The 18,903-nt window shown below is 34.8% G+C and overlaps 1 protein-coding gene across 2 annotated transcripts in view; it reads right to left on the reverse strand.

The window, feature by feature from the left end:
• The window catches only part of Cbp53E (Calbindin 53E), an 886,322-nt gene that overhangs the window by 570,279 nt on the left and 297,140 nt on the right, over window positions 1–18,903 (reverse strand). The gene's annotated exons all lie outside the window — the stretch shown is intronic.

Consider the following 18,903-nt stretch of genomic DNA (forward strand, 5'->3'; position numbering starts at 1 on the left):
TAAAATGAAGGACAGGGAAAAGAAACAGGAGAATATAACGGAGAAAGCAATACAAATACAAGTTATATTCAAAATGAATAAAGCAGAAGTGAAAGTAATACGGGAAAAAAAAACAGACCAAACGAAACAGATATAATACAGAGTGTACACCGAAGATGAGAATTGAGAAAATAATCTTACTTACTTACTTACTTACAAATGGCTTTTAAGGAACCCGAAGGTTCATTGCCGCCCTCACATAAGCCCGCCAGCGGTCCCTATCCTGTGCAAGATTAATCCAGTCCCTATCATCATACCCCACCTCCCTCAAATCCATTTTAATATTATCTTCCCATCTACGTCTCGGCCTCCCTAAAGGTCTTTTTCCCTCCGGTCTCCCAACTAACACTCTATATGCATTTCTGGATTCGCCCATACGTGCTACATGCCCTGCCCATCTCAAACGTCTGAATTTAATGTTCCTAATTATGTCAGGTGAAGAATACAATGCGTGCAGTTCTGTGTTGTGTAACTTTCTCCATTCTCCTGTAACTTCATCCCGCTTAGCCCCAAATATTTTCCTAAGCACCTTATTCTCAAACACCCTGAACCTATGTTCCTCTCTCAGAGTGAGAGTCCAAGTTTCACAACCATACAGAAGAACCGGTAATATAACTGCTTTATAAATTCTAACTTTCAGATTTTTGGACAGCAGACTGGATGATAAAAGCTTCTCAACCAAATAATAACACGCATTTCCCATATTTATTTTGCGTTTAATTTCCTCCCGAGTGTCATTTATATTTGTTACTGTTGCTCCAAGATATTTGAATTTTTCCACCTCTTCGAAGGATAAATCTCCAATTTTTATATTTCCATTTCGTACAATATTCTGGTCACGAGACATAATCATATACTTAGTCTTTTTGGGATTTACTTCCAAACCGATCGCTCTACTTGCTTCAAGTAAAATTTCCGTGTTTTCCCTAATCGTTTGTCTATTTTCTCCTAACATATTCACGTCATCCGCATAGACAAAAAGCTGATGTAACCCGTACAATTCCAAACCCTCTGTGTTATCCTGAACTTTCCTAATGGCATATTCTAGAGCAAAGTTAAAATGTAGAGGTGACAATGCATTCTCCACCTTTAGCCCGCAGTGAATTGGAAAAGCATCAGATAGAAACTGGCCTATACGGACTCTGCTATAAGTTTCACTAAGACACATTTTAATTAATCGAACTAGTTTCTTGGGAATACCAAATTCAATAAGAGTATCATATAATACTTCCCTCTTAACCGAGTCATATGCCTTTTTGAAATCTATGAATAACTGATGTACTGTACCCTTATACTCCCATTTTTTCTCCATTATCTGTCGAATACAAAAAATCTGATCAATAGCCGATCTATTACGCCGAAAACCGCACTGATGATCCCCAATAATTTCATCTACGTACGGAGTTAATCTTTTCAAAAGAATATTGGACAAAATTTTGTACGACGTCAACAAAAGTGATATTCCTCGAAAGTTACCACAGTTGGTTTTGTCCCCCTTTTTAAAAATAGGTACAATTATGGACTCCTTCCATTGTTCTGGTACAATTTCCTTTGAGAAAAGAATCATAGGAAAATGAAAAGAAAGATAAGAGAGAATGACCGAGAAATAGGGCAGAAAACAGCGAAGATAAATATAAATAGAGGTAAGAGGAACCGCTGTTATCAGATGGTGCAACCACACTTGTTATACGAGCTGCAGGTGACGACCCCTACGAAGTGCGCTGCACGCCACCCTCTTCCTCGTGATGTTTCGTGTTTCAGGGAAATAAGCGACCTCGTAGAGTAAACTGTCTTTGTGTGCCTGTCACCCGCACAGACGCCACCTGTTCCCTGCCGCTTTGTTTGTCGTGCGACAGAATAACTGCTGGGTACGCTGGTAAGAAGTGCTTCATTTACTACTCCCCTAACACACAGACTATTAGGAGTCTGTGGGTAATGTATGGTTTTGATTGAGAAACCGAACTTGTACGTAATTACGTATTCTAATCTACATCATCTACAGATCTAGAAAGTACTCATATAAACTATTTTCCGTGCGTTTCCATGTACAGAGTTGGTCATAACGTTTGCCTTGGCATCCACGTAAAAGCAAACAAATATAAACATGCTTGGCTATCATAAATTCTTGAGCTATTCGTTCTTATATACAGAATGAACCGTAAGAAATATCATGCTTATTCTTTGACATATTTCAAGCAAAAAAGTTTAATACAATTTTGCTAGTTATTGCTTCACACTTTCGAGATAAAAATTGTTTTATATGAAACATTTTATAGCGTGTTTTGGGAAAGTCCCAAAACACGCTATGAAATAAAAATAAATTGTGAATAAAGATAAAACTCAATGCCTCAACTGTCAAGGTGAAATTTGCATAAAACATTAAAATATCAGACAGCTCTTCGATCTTGACTATAAGAAGAATTTTGGCAAACAAACTTATAGATAAGAGTTTAAATTAAGACTGTTAAAAATGATTTTCATTAATAAAATAGATATTATATGCGAAGCAATATTTTATTTCAATTTAATTTGTTGTTTAGGGTAAAGTATAAAGGACCTACGAGAAAAATTGTTAATGGACAAATCAACACACAATCACTACTAAAGTTGAAAATGCAGTGTGATCAAGTTATCGAACTTCAGAACAAATAGCCGAGTCATAAAAACATTAAACTTTAGGTGAAACCGGCAAGGAATTGTATGAATTATTACCCTATGACAAGTTTCCTAATTTACGTAATTTCGCAGCTAAGATGCTGGCAATTTTTGGATTTATGTGTGCGGACAATTATTTTCTAAAATGTAGCTGTTTAAAGTTGTTTCGCGTACACGTCTTCGATTAATTAAAATATGTCTCAGTGAAACATACAGCAGAGTCCGTATAGGTCAGTTTCTATCTGATGCTTTTCCAATTCACTGCGGGCTAAAGCAGGGAGATGCACTATCACCTTTACTTTTTAACTTCGCGCTAGAATATGCCATTAGGAAAGTTCAGGATAACAGGCAGGGTTTGGAATTGAACGGGTTACATCAGCTTCTTGTCTATGCGGATGACGTGAATATGTTAGGAGAAAATACACAAACGATTAGGGAAAACACGGAAATGTTACTTGAAGCAAGTAGAGCGATCGGTTTGGAAGTAAATCCCGAAAAGACTAAGTATATGATTATGTCTCGTGACCGGAATATTGTACGAAATGGAAATATAAAAATTGGAGATTTATCCTTCGAAGAGGTGGAAAAATTCAAATATCTTGGAGTAAATGACACTCGGGAGGAAATTAAACGCAGAATAAATATGAGAAATTCCTGTTATTAATCGGTTGAGAAGTTTTTGTCACATAGTCTGCTGTCAAAAAATCTGAAAGTTAGAATTTATAAAACAGTTATATTACCAGTTTTTCTGTGCGGTTGTGAAACTTGGACTCTCACTTTGAGAGAGGAACAGAGATTAAGGATGTTTGAGAATAAGGTACTTAGGAAAATATTTGGAGCTAAGAGGGATGAAATTACAGGATAATGGAGAAAGTTACACAACGTAGAACTGCACGCATTGTATTCTTCACCTGACATAATTAGGAACATTAAATCCAGACGTTTGAGATGAGCAGGGCATGTAGCACATATGGGCGAATCCAGAAATGCATGTAGAGTGTTGCTTGGGAGGCCGGAGGGAAAAAGGCCTTTGGGGAGGTTCAGACGTAGAAGGGAGGATAATATTAAAATGAATTTGAAGGAAGTGTAATATGATGATAGAGACTGGATTAATCTTGCACAGGATAGGGACCGATGGCGGGCTTACGTGAGGGCGGCAATGAACCTCCGGGTTCCTTAAAAGCCATTTGTAAGCAAATAAATAACACGTCTAACAGACTATCATCTCGTAATTTCTTTACGTTTATGTAGTAGTGTACAGACTCGTCCTGCCCAAACAGTATGGACAATCTATAGTACATAGGCTACAATAATAAGTGCTAAGCCATAGTAACCACACGAAAGCGTATATTGCGTATGTGACTTGATTTTTAAATGTTTAGTGTAATAGCATTTCGCATTAGTTTTGCACACCCTAAGCAGAAGAGGCGCCAACTTCACGTAGCCTATACCCGTTGATGTAAACACAGGTAGCTATGTCCGAAATATTGTGGAAGGAGTGAACTCGATCATTTATACCTCCCCACCGTATTCCCATGCCTGGCATAATTCTTAAAGGCGGATGATGATGATGATGATGACAATGATGATGATGATGATAATGATGACGACGACTTCGACGACGAAGAACGATGACGATGACGACAAAACCAACAGATAAACGACTAGACTAGGTTCTGCGTTTCCTTGTCTCCCATTCACACAAGCAATGAGCTGGCACGCTCAGCCATATCCTCTTTAATACCGCAATAAACCCTCCTCTGGGTTGAGACCTGCACACAATAAAAGTCTGCCACTTTCCTTGAGACTCTGGAATCTGGAATCAATCAGCATGCAGACCACACTCCACACTTGCTCCGTCATGCGCGCTGCAGACCCCACATTTCATTTCAAATCGCTGTTCCATAATCTGGCACCGCAGATAAGTGTAGCGTGCACTGTGACAGCCGCTACGTCAAACCTCTAGCAAGCACACAAGGAATTGCTAACGCGGAATTGACGGACTGAGTAGTTGAAGTGCAGCCAGTGTTAAGCAACGCACGATTTGCATAATGAACAAGCGAATGGTAGAGCGATTCAATGGCTGAAGGAATGAATCAATTAATGAATGAATAATTCAATGAGTGAAAGAACGAACGAACGAACGAATGAATTAATTAATTAATTAATGAGAGAACGATTGAACGATTAAAGGAATGAATCAATTAATAAATGAATAATTCAATGAGTGAACGAACGAACGAATTAATTAATTAATTAATTAATTAATGAGTAAATGGAGTGATAGAACAATTCATGACTGAAAGAATGAATCATTAATGAATGAATAATTGAATGAATGAAAGAAGAAATTAATTAATTAGTTAATTGATGAATGATATAACGATTCAATGACTGAAGGAATGAATGAATTAGTGAATAAATAATTAAATGAGTGAAAGAATGAATGAATGAATGAATGAATGAATGAATGAATGAATGAATGAATGAATGAATGAATGAATTAATGAATTAATGAATGAATGAATGAATGAAGAAATGATAGAACGATTCATGACTGAAGGAATTAATCAATTAATGAATGAATAATTGAATGAATGAAAGATGAATAATAGAACGAAGTACTGAATGAATGAATCAATTAATGAATAAATGATCAAATAAGTGAAAGAACGAACGAACTAATGAGTGAGTGAGTGAGTGAGTAAATGGAATGATAGAACGATTCATGACTGAAGGAATGAATCAATTAATGAATGAATAATTGAATGAATGAAAGATGAATAATAGAACGAAGTACTGAATGAATGAATCAATTAATGAATAAATGATCAAATAAGTGAAAGAACGAACGAACTAATGAGTGAGTGAGTGAGTGAGTGAGTGAGTGAGTAAATGGAATGATAGAACGATTCATGACTGAAGGAATGAATCAATTAATGAATGAATAATTGAATGAATGAAAGAACAAATTAGTTAACTAATTAATAGATGAAAGATAGAACGATTCAATGACTGAAGGAATGAATCAATTAATGAATAAATAACTGAAAGAACGAATGAATGAATGATAGAACGATTCAACGACTAAAGGGATGAATCAATTAATAAATGAATAATTGAATGAGTGAAAGGACGAATGGGTGAGTGAGTGGTAAAGTGAAACAATAACTGAAGAAATGAATGAATAACTGAGTGAGTGAGTGAGTGAGTGAGTGAGTGAGTGAGTGAGTGAGTGAGTGAGTGAGTGAGTGAGTGAGTGAGTGAGTGAAGAAATGAATCAATTAATGAATGAATAATTGAATCAGTGGAAGAATAAATGAGTGAAAGAAAGAAAGAATGTATGAATGAATGAATGAATGAATGAATGAAAGCGTGGTTGAACGAATGAATGCACGAACGAACAACTGAATCTATGAATGAATGAATCGATGAAGCAAACAGTAATAAATGAACGGATATATTATTGATTTATTAATTAATTAGTTAAGAATAAAATTAATTAAAAATAGAAATAATATTTGAAACTTTCACTGTAATTAGTGTGAAGTTTTTGGGTATTTTCATCGTGTTCAAATGCAGAAACATGCAATGTTGTGGAGTTACACGTCGACTCCATCATCAGTGAAGGTAAAGAAAGGACAACGGTGACACCTATCTGTTGAATCAGTTGCATAAAGCTATTTTCTAGAAATGGTTTCCCCGTTTCTCCTATCCTACCTTTCTTGATGATGGAGCCTATATGTTGCTCCGAAACGTTGGACATTTTTGCATCAATGATATGGTGCAAATACCTAAAACACTTGCACTACTGTCTAATTCGATATCGTTTGAGTAAAGGGAGATAAGTCATGAAATGATTTTTGAGATAAATGAAAATTAAACTTCGACTCCTTATTGCAAATAACTTTCTACGCAAATAAAGCACATCAAATGATAGTACTATTTTGTTTCTTTGCACACCCACTTGTAGAATTTAACTAGTGTAACCATCTGGTGAACAAAACTTCATTTGCACAAAAAATGACTTAACCCCCTTCATCCGAATACCATCGAATTTATATGGGCTGACTAACTTGACCGAACTAAGTTGGATCGACTAACTGGGTTGCATTAATTAACTTGGTTCGACTGACTGACAGATTAACTTACTTGACTGACAGACCCATCCACCGACCGTCCTCCTAGTGACTGCTGAAGCTAGCTGAATTTTAGTGTTACAAGTAGAGAGAAAAATCTAGCACGAAATAAATATCCATGACATATAGCCATTACTTCCCCACCGGAACGTTGTCGCATTTGTGTTGTATGCTCTGACGGAAGCGACACTCATATATGTCATCACGTATTAATCATACGAGAGGGAAAAACCCTGCGAATCAGAACAAAAATATCTTCCAGTTCAGGTCACTGCAGAAAAGGCAGGTTTCTACACATACATACACAATTGCTGAATACAAAGGTTATAAATTTAAAGCGTAAACTTTCAACAATAGTCAAAATTTGTGGTAGATATAATTTTATTACATATTTCATACGTATTTCTATACGTCTGTGTAGGCTATGTCCGTTTTTATCTCTATACCCACCTACAACGGTTTCATCCGCTTATCTATCTACTTGCATTCGATCAATCTATTTATCGATCTATAAACCTGTTTGTCTGTTAATACAAAGCACCTATCCATTCATTAAAATATCCATCCGTTCGTCCGTCCGTCAGTCCATCCAATGAACACAAGCATTAGTCAATAAAATTCAGCATTATTCAATACAATTCGATCAATTAATTAATAGACTTGATCAATAATAGCTCCATCAATAAACTAACGAATCCATCAATTTATCAATATATTCATCAGTCATTCGACCTAGCCATTATTGAATCATCAAATAACCTATTAATCTACCCGTCAACCGATGAATCTGTCTATCAATAGACCCAAATCAATCTATCCATCAATAAATCAACACATTCGACAGCCATCCAGCCGTCAGTCACCAAACAAATTAATGTATCCGTTAATCAATACACTAACATATCAATCAAATGACCCAGCAATCAATATGTCAGTCACTAAACCAATGAATATATCTGTTGATCAGTACACCTACCAATCAGCCAACTCAGTTCTCAATTTATTCATTAATAAACCAGTAAATCCATCTGTTAATACCTCTATCAATAAATATGCATAGTAATCTATCTGCCGACCACTAAATCAATGAATCCATCCATCATACATTACATCAATCAATCGACCCAGCAATCATTTCTCAGTCACTACCGTATCAATTAACCCACTTGTTGATCAATACAACCATCATGCATTCACCCATAAATCAACTACCCCATCCATTAACCAATACATCAACTAATCGGTCGATCCATATCTAACCATCAAGAAACTAAGGACTGCATCAAATAGCTAAGCAGTAAGCTATCAATCAATAGACTCAGTTATCAATTTATTCATCAATAAACCAATGATTTCATCCATTAATCAATACAGCCATCAATCAGTCATTCTAGTCATCAATCTATCTGAACCCCAACCCCATCATCAATTTATCTATCAATAAACCAATGAATACATCTATTAATCAGTACATTCATTAATCAATCAACCTATCAATTTATCAATCAATCAATTAATTAATTAATATATCGATTAATCAGTACATCAATCAATCAATAAATCGAATTAGTCATCAACCTATCTCAACCCTAGTCCCTTCATCAATTTATCCTCCAATAAATCAATGAATACATCCAACTTTCAATCAACCCCGTCATAAATTTATACAACAATAAATCAATTAATACATCCATTAATCAATGCATCCAACAATCAGTCGAGCTAGCCACCTGACCATCTGAACCCTAACTCCTTCATCAAATTATCCTCCAATAAATCAATAAATACATCCAACTTTCAATCTACCCCGTCATAAATTTATACAACATTAAATCAATTAATACTTCCATTAATCAATGCATCCACAAATCAGTCGACCTAGACATCTGTCCATCTGAACCACTTCATCAAATAATTATCTACTGATAAATCAATGAATACATCCATCTTTCAATCACCCCCGTCATAAAGTTATACAACAATAAATCAATTAATACATCCATTAATCAATGTATCCATCAATCAGTCTACCTACACATCTGTCCATGTGAGCCCCAACCCCTTCATCAAATTATCTACCAAAAAAAGTCCACACCTGTGGATTAACGGTTAGCGCGTCTAGCCGCGAAACCGGGTGGCCCAGGTTCGATTCCCTGTCGAGGTTTTTTCCGGACTTTTCCCTCAACCCAATGTGAGCAAATGCTGGGTAACTATCGGTGCTTGACCTCGGACTCATTTCACCAGCATTATCACCTTCATCTCATTCAGACGCTAAAATAATCTAAGATGTTGATAAAGCGTCGTAAAATAACCTACTGAAAATCTATCAATATATCAATGAATATATCCAACTTTCAATCAACCCCGTCATAAATTTATACAACAATTAATCAATTAATACATCGATTAATCCATACATCCATCAATCAGTCGACCTAGCCATCTGTTTATCTGAACCCCAACTTGTTCATCAATTTATCCACCAATAAATCAATGAATATATCCATCAATCAATTGACCTAGCCATCAGTCTGCTAGTTGCTAAACCAATGAATCCAGCAGTTAATCAATACATCCATCTATCCGTTGATCTAGCCATCAGTCTATTAATTACTAAACCAGTGAATCCAAGCCGTTAATCAATACATCCATAAATCAATTGACCTATCCTTCAGTTAATTAATTACTAAACCAGTGAATCCAAGCCGTTAATCAATACATCCATCAATCAATTGACCTATCCTTCAGTTAATTAATTACTAAACCAGTGAATCCAGTCTTTAATCAATACACTCATCAATCAATCGACCCAAATGTCAATATATTAATGAACAGACCATGAATACATCCTTTAATTAATACTTTCATCAATCAATAGGCCCACACTCAAAGTGCATATAAATTTATCTGTCCATTTGAAGATTATGAATTTTAAATTAAATTGTATTTGTTACAAACCACTGACATTAATTTTCAATGAAATAATTACAGTAAAAAATTATGTAATAAATCCATGTAATACCTGTTGGCCTATATAACACATGTTTATCATGTCAACATATAACATATTTTCTACCAGTAGGTATAAATTACAACGTGAATTTAATGAACGACAGTATCACTTTTTTATTTGACGAATAATAATCGCAAGACTGCACTTCAACTAGTGAGATCTAATCCGCTAGCTTGTAGATAGCATGTCTCTAGATCAAGGCGTTTTTTTGGGCCACTTCGTGCGGAATAAAAATTGTTTACGATCCCAATACACGAAACTGCAAGCAATTTGAAAGGATCTCATATATCAAGAGATGAAATCTAAAGGTGGGAGATTAATAGAAAGGTCACTTTCACACTTTCACTTGCACTCGCTTTTTGTTCAAGTTTAGCAAGGGCAACAATTTTTCATGCTAAAAAATTTCAGTCATAAATAATATTGTACAGTTTACATTGTTTCAGCTTCTATTAATTACATCGCCGAGAATGAATTACGTATATTCCATGTTATGACTAAAAGGACGAAATGTTCTCACACTTTCCTGGCAAATAATAATAATAATAATAATAATAATAATAATAATAATAATAATAATAATAATAATAATAATAATAATAATAATATGCTCTAATATTTAACATTATGTAGACTACAATTCAAAGCTTATAATGTAAAGGGAATACATAATATTTATTTCCACACAAGTTGACAATTTGGTTTAATCTCTCTTTTTTTTTTTTTGGACAGACATTGTTGTTTCTTTTTTTCAGACAAGTTAATAATAAGTTAATTATATTGGGTTAATGTTGAGTCTAAATTTATCATTTTTACACAGTGAATTATGTCATTGAATGTAAATATATTTTATTTTATTTTATTATATGACGAGCGCTTTCACCTTACGGCATCATCAGGTCTCAGGAACACATTATAAAACATCTGGTTAACAACATATAATATGCATGAATTATAACATTGCAATGAAGACTAGAAACTCTAGTGATTTTTTAGGAGCATGTCTGAATGCATATGACGTGATTTATGAGGCATTTGCACATTTGTTGTTCAATATGAAAGAAAAAGAAATATACAATATTATGCACAATAGATATGTCTTAAATGTTAGATAAAAGGATTAAAATACAATTAAAAACAAAAGGAAAAACATGTTGAATGAATTAATTGTAGTACATAGTTTATGCTCGACCATGCCGAAATGTAGTAATGTAGCGACTGTATTGACGTCTCGTCTTCGTTTACGGCGGACGGGTGGCGATCCTGGTGGTTGTTCTCTTCAAAGTGCAACCGATTTTAACATAGGAATGAGCAATCTATATATTGTGATCTGGGCGTTCACCAACAAACATTACGACCAAGCTATTATCCACCTGAACTAACATTTCTGAACACATAATTACAAAGTACATATTACTAGATCTCTGTTAAGATAACTGATAACTACTGTCAGCATATATTACAAATATAATATTAACAACTATATACCACAATTAATTCGTTCAGCATGTTTTTCCAACTGTTTTAATTGTATTTTAACCATTTTATCTAACATTTAAGACATATCTATTGTGCATAATATTGTATATTTCTGGTCCTTCCATATTGAACAATAATGTACAAATGCCTCATAAATTATATATGCATTTCGACATACTCCTAAAAAAATTCACCAGAGTTTCTAGTCTTCATCACAATGTTATAATTCATGCATATTATATGTTACTAACCAGATGCTTTATAATGTGTTCCTGAGACCTGATGATGCCGTAAGGCGAAAGCGCTCGTCATATAATAAAATAAAATATATTTACATTCAATAATAATAATAATAGTAGTAGTAGTAGTAGTAGTAGTAGTAGTAGTAGTAGTAGTAGTAATAATAATAATAATAATAATAATAATAATAATAATAATAATAATAAAATAATAATGATTTAACCTGGCAGAGTTAAGGCCATCCGGCCTTCACTAACACTTAACCAGGAGTAAAACTGCGTTACAAAAAACACTACAAAGTTATAAAGTACACTACAATTTTACACACAAAACTGAATAAGATAATAATAATAATATAATGTAAACAACAAGTAAGTAGAAATCAGACATAACATGTAACATACAGAAAGAAAGGAAAAGGCATAATAAAATGTGAACAGCAGGTCAAAATAAATGAGACATACAAAGTATAAAAAATAAGGCAATTATTGATAATAATAATAATAATAATAATAATAATAATAATAATAATCTATACTAATAATAAATCTGTAGCCGAAATTTTTCTGGTAATTTTCGATTTTCCAAAAATAATTGGTCCTAACATATACAATTAACCACCCTGAAACCGAAAATCGCTTTTTTGAAATTTTTGTTTGTATGTCTGTCTGTCTGTCTGTCTGTATGTTTGTTACCTTTTCACGCGATAATGGCTGAACGGATTTCGATGAAAATTGGAATATAAATTAAGTTCGTTGTAACTTAGATTTTAGGCTATATGGCATTCAAAATACATTATTTAAAAGGGGGGTTATAAGGGGGCCTGAATTAAATAAATCGAAATATATCGCTTATTATTGATTTTTGTGAAAAATGTTACATAACAAAAGTTTCTTTAAAAATAATTTCCGATAAGTTTTATTCCTTGAAAAAGTTTGATAGGACTGATATTTAACAAGATAAATGAGTTTTAAAATTAAAATAACTGCCATCTAAGGCCGTGTAATGAATTAAAAAACAAATGACTTCGTCTATAAGGGGCCTTGGACAGCAACAATCGAAAGCTATGAAAGATAGCCTACAGATAATGTTTCTGTGTTTGTATGAAGTAATATCAGAAGCTAAATTAACCGATTTGTATAATTAATTATTAATTCACCCATTGGAAAGTGTAGTTTCCCTAGATAGACATAATGCTATAATGTTATTACAGTAACTTCTGAGTGAATCGAGGACAGGTAAGGTTAAAATAGCTTCTTATGCACAGAAAACTTGATAGGCTATTCTGTACATTCGTTTCCTGTATTTCCTAAAATAATTTTTATGACCAAATGAATGGTCTCTGAATCAAAATGATCGCATTTTAATTATGCAAATACAATTTAAATTAAGTAACATAATAAACGATTTATCGTTATATCAAACAGGAATGTTCCCTGGATCAAATGTCCTATTTTAAATATGTAATTACTTTATACTTATTTCTAATGGGTGCAGCGGAGCGCACGGGTACGGCTAGTAATAGTAATAAAATAGTGAAGTACAAAGCATACAGTGAATACTATATTTTTAGGTACACACAGTAAGGAAAATAATGATTATTATATATACAGCTCAAGTTATCACGTTATAGATATACCATTATCGGAAATTATGAAAACAAAAGGCAAAATAAGTTAAATATCATTAGAATATTTAAAAAATGTGAATACATGGAAACATGCCATACAACACTTGTAATAACAGTAAGTTAGTTTGGCAACTTGTCTTAAGATAATTTTCGAACTTGGATTTGAAAGATTTCAATGTTCGGCAGCCCTTGACTTCAGGCGGCAGAGTTCCAGTGACGAAAGTTAGCAACAGTGAAAGATGAGGAATACAGAGATGATGTGTGAAGTGGAATTTCTATCGTGTTATCACGTTGTGATCGAGTATTAATATTATGTTAGCGAGAGAGAGAGTATGAAAACGGGCGAATAAATCAGAGGGGGATGAAGAGTGCATAATTCGATATGAGAGAGAAAGCGAGTGCAGATTTCTCCTCTCATGTAACCTAAGCCATGATAACTTCTCGAAAGAAGAAGGTGAGGTATGATCACAGTATCGAACATTACAAATGAAGCGGACGCACGGGTTATGAACACGCTGTAGTTTCTGAGCGGAATCAATCCTGAGATCACTGAACAAAACGTCGCAATAATCGAAGTGATTTAAAATGAATGTCTGTACCAGCATCTGTTTTAATTTAGATGGATAATGATACAATCTTTTTAGTGAATGGAGAATAGAGAATGCTTTCTTACATGCATATTTAATATGTGTATCTCAATTGAGATTAGATGAAATGCACTCCGAGGTTTTTTTTTCTTTGTATAAAAGTGATAAGTTTATACTGAACAATAACCAATATAATTAATAATTAATTTCTTTTTTTTTACTACACCACGCATATTGTCGTGTAACCATTTGAGCCTCTGCCTACATTTTAGCGATTACGACGAAGAATCCTGTTCTGAGTTTGGGGAACTCATTAGGACGGATTCCGTTTACCTAGCATGATAGCATGACGTCAGTGACTCTAGAAAACAGATTTAGATTTTTCTCCTCCTGCCGCTAAAGTAAAGTTTGGGTTAATTTCCGTTTCAAACTCAATAAAACTTCCAAATAGGTAAGAATGTTTCGAACCCCGGAAGTGTCAGTACCAAGCGCTCAAGTTATCGTTGATTAATTTTCTATTTCGAAAATATATATAGAGTGGACCGCTCGAATGTACCTAATTTCAATTGTATGTGACTGGTAAACTGTTGAAGATAGAAACCTACAGTAACGTTTATATGAAAGGAAAACTCAACAAGTTTCGATATGCACATCACCACATCTCTACGTGAGCTCCAGCTGTCACTGTGACGATATCGAGGCGATGAACGATTTCTTGCCAAGCACGTTGGAGCATGTCTACTGGAATGCTTTCAATAGCCTCTATGATGCGCTCCCGAAGATCACGAAGGACTCTGACTGGGGTGGCGTACACTTTATCTTTGACGTAACCCCAGAGAAAGAAATCGTATTGGCGAATTTCACTCGTTTGGGTTTGTCATCCGGCTCCAGACGTTGCATTAACTGCACTTTGTATGCGTACAGTTTAAGACGTTTGTGGATAAGTTGTTGCAATGTTGATTTAATACTTGAAGTTGCCGCGAACCTCTTCTTAATGGCTTCCATGGGCTTCGTTCATACGCTGCTTGAACATTTGCAACCATTTCGTCGGATGTTCTACGACCACCACCATGCTTCTTCAACACCGATCCTGTAGCTAAAAATGTATAGTGCCACTTCTTAATGCTTTTAGTAGTTGAAGCATCATGGTTAAACACTCGCCGATACTCCCTCTGAACTCTAACAATTCATTTAAACTCCGCATACCACAATACAGTTTGCGCTTTCATCTGCGGTGTCGTCATTTTGACAATCAATACAATCTACCAATTAACCAACATCTTGTTGCACTGAAAGTCTATATGAACGGAGACTCCTCCTTTAATTTATAATCACTTTGAAATTGTTCAGTCTAGTAACAATCTACGAAAAGAAATCGTATCTGCGCACCATCTACCGATAGGATTCGAAACTTGTTGAGTTTTTCTTTCATATAAACGTTACCGTAAGGTTCTATCTTCAACCGTTCACCAGTCACATACAATTGAAATTAGGTACATTCGAGCGGTCCACGCTGTATTTTTCCCCACACTACAATAGTATAAAGCAAACCTTAATTAAGAAGTCTTGCATTTGTTATATTGCGGCGACTCAAACATCTTATAAATCTGCAAACAATACTCTTCAACATGCTTTATTCGTTATTAGAGTCTGACTAATAATTTTTGATTATTATTAAGTATAAAAAATGCAAAAATATTCTACTCCATTCAAAGCCTACGTGACTAACGCCTTTTCCCGTTCTTGGTTGATAATAAAATTAGGAAGGAAGACATGAATAGTACTTTGTGTCACTCTTTAAGATTGACGCATGCGCAGACCAACGGAGTTTTGTAAGTTGTCCCCCTATAGCTTTAGATATTTACAAACAGTAGAAGTTTCCAACCTTGTGATGAACATGAACAAAAACCACCGTTCACAACATATAATCACAAGACATTTACGATGAGAGTGAAATGTCTCCACTTCCATTCAGCAATTCTAACCCGTATTCACTGGTCTCACTGAAAACGTTGCTGTGAAATCCACAAAATGACAGAATTAATTTTTGAGGAAGCTGGGATATTTTTATAGTAGCATTAATTCCGTAAGCGTCCACAGAGGGATGACCTCTCTTATCAGGACTAACAAACGGGAAGGCGATGTTAAGAGTCCGATGACCCATCAGGGGTTTCGATCCTTTCTCGCTTCCAAATCCCCTTATATTGCTCGTGTGGGGAGGATTTTCTAAATGGCCCCATTTTCTGCCTCTGTTACTGCGTGCCGCTTTTCAGGAGATTGCAGCTTGATAGCCATTGCTTTAAAAACGTCTAGTCACGTAAACAAACGCGTATCGCGTGGCGTAGTCTGTATAACCAAGCTTCAAGAATTACACCTTCAAATTAATTCCCTTACCTTGTAACATTTTAAATACACTTTTTATAAAGCCTTAAAAATAAGAACAAAATAAATCTTACAATATTATGTACAGGGTGATGCAGAGGAATACTGTAAACCTGCAGGAGTGTTTGTGATTTGAAAAGAGCATGAACCTTACTTGTCTAATCAAAAAGGAATTTATTTTAAGTACCTCTTTTCATATTCCGTGCGAAACATTCTGAACACAATGGAAATAAAATTAATATCAAAGATACTATCTTCCACGAATTCGGTTTTAAAACCCAACATGTGGAATTCATGTGGAAAAAGTCAACATTGCTGAGAGTCTCCACCTGATATTAGGGAAATCAGAATGAAACTTCCACAGCATGTTGCCGACATGGGACCGCGACAGTACTTAAAATGTAAGATATATTAATAACTGAGAAAAAGTCATGTCCTAGACGACATTCAAGGTCGCGGGGTTTAGAAATTCTCGTCATCGAAACTCTCCTCATTGTACTAATTCGTCACCGATTAAATTTTTGTCATCGGGCTTGTGGTCATCTATTAAATTTTCGCCACCGGCCTTATGGTCACCGATTACATTTTCGTCACCGGCCACAATAGAGTTTTTTATTTTATTTTTTTTTTTAGTATAGTAGGATTGTTAGGTTGTTTTCAAAGTTACGCAAAATGTTTATCCAGCAGTTCACTTAGCCGGTTGTCTGTTCCATCCAGTTCAAACTTTTTGGAGGTGTTTACAGGCAGAGGGACTGTCAGTACAATACTCAGAAGAAGATAGTACCACAGCCTAGTATATACAGTCACGAAACTCGAGTTGTGAGGGTGCTAGGAACAATAGACTGTGCCGGTACTGTTTCGCATTGTTGTAATGAGGCGATATTAGCGATCCTAGTGGTTAGCAACTATCTATGGACGCATATTTACTACGTGTTGAGCTTCGTGACTGTATATACTAGACCAGGCCTGCACAAGGTTTGCGCTCTCCGAGCCGGCTCACAGCTCATGAGCGGAATGCAGATATTAGCTACGCTCTGTATAAGGATGGACTGGAAGAAGGGGCGATCTCGTACAAAATATACACAAAAGGAAGTACTATTACAAGTGTTTATGAAATGAATTCCCGTTCAGTGCTTGCAAAACTATCTTGGATTATTATTAATTAATTAAGAAATATTTATTTTACAGAAATAATAGAAATTCTATAGCTACTTAAATGTACAATATCATTTTGTTAAATTTTTATTTACTAGTACATCAAAACGAGGTTTTAAAAGGAACAGTATCCTACTGATCGTAATGAAACATCAGTTACAGATGTTCGATGTCTGCCTTTATTAAAGTTGATTATAGAAAACAGTTGCTCACAAATAAAAATGTTGAGCCAAACAGAGCAATCATTTTCACAGCCAGCCTGTGTAGTCGTGGATATTATTGCTAATGTTTAGACTTGTAAAACTCAACCAGGCTAGTAGTATTATTCAAACGATCTTTAGCCCTTAGGTCACATTGAAGATCAATAAGTTCGAGCTGTAAATCGTTAAATGTTAAATGTTATGTTCCGTCTTTTAGATTCCTCCATACTGTACTGTAGCAGTAGGTAAGCAACGTGAAACAGTTTCTGAGAATAGGCCTACACACTGCACTTCACTAGATAACTGAGTGGTCGTTTTCCTCTCCTCCACCTAAAGCAAGTCTATGTCATTCTGACGTATCTTCCTCTCCGTTTCGGCGAGCGGTAAACACGGCTCTCCCGCTCCGAAGGAGCGCGCGCGCTCGTTGAGCGCTGTTTGTGCAGGTATGTACTAGACTGTGATAGTACTGAGCTCAGGGCGCTATTTCATTCGCTTATAGCCCAGGCATTTGTGCTCGAGGAAGATGTTGAGTTTGAAGATTTGGAAGCCACTGCTGTAGATGAATTATGCTAATTCCGGTCTTTAACTATGTGGAAGACAACTACGGTATGTGAAGAGACGTAGACACGGAAGAGGCAGAGAGCGGCCAATGTTTTACCGGCCGCGTCGTATGGAACTGTTATATTATAATTAAGATAAGTTGTACACGGAACACTTAAAATAAATTCTTGAAAATCTTATAACTTATCGGAGTGAAAAGGTCAATAAAGATAAAGTATTTTACATATTTGTTTATTTCTTTACACGATTTATTTACAAATACATTTTACCTACCTACCTATCTATTTATTTACTTATTATTTATTGATTCATTTATTCATTCATTCATTTATTCATTTATTTAGGCCTATTTAATTACTTATTTATTTAGGCCTATTTATTTATTTAGGCCTATTTATTTATTTAGGCCTATTTATTTATTTATTTATTTATTTATATAGGCCTATTTATTTAGGCCTATTTATTTATTTATTTATTTAGGCCTATTTATTTATTTATTTAGGCCTATTTATTTATTTATTTAGGCCTATTTATTTATTTAGGCCTATTTATTTATTTATTTAGGCCTATTTATTTATTTAGGCCTATTTATTTATTTATTTAGGCCTATTTATTTATTTATTGTTATCTGGTTGAGGTTTTTTCCGGGGTTTTCCTTCAACTCAATATGAGCAAATGTTGGGTAACTTTCGGTGCTGGACCCCGGACTCATTTCACCGGCATTATCACCATCTCATTCAGACGCTAAATAACCTAAGATGTTGATAAAGCGTCGTAAAATAATCTACTAAAAATTATTTATTTATTTATTTATTTACGAGTATTT

The sequence above is a fragment of the Periplaneta americana genome, chromosome 3, assembly GCF_040183065.1.
Source record: "Periplaneta americana isolate PAMFEO1 chromosome 3, P.americana_PAMFEO1_priV1, whole genome shotgun sequence".
In the NCBI taxonomy this organism is placed as follows: Eukaryota; Metazoa; Arthropoda; class Insecta; order Blattodea; family Blattidae; genus Periplaneta; species Periplaneta americana.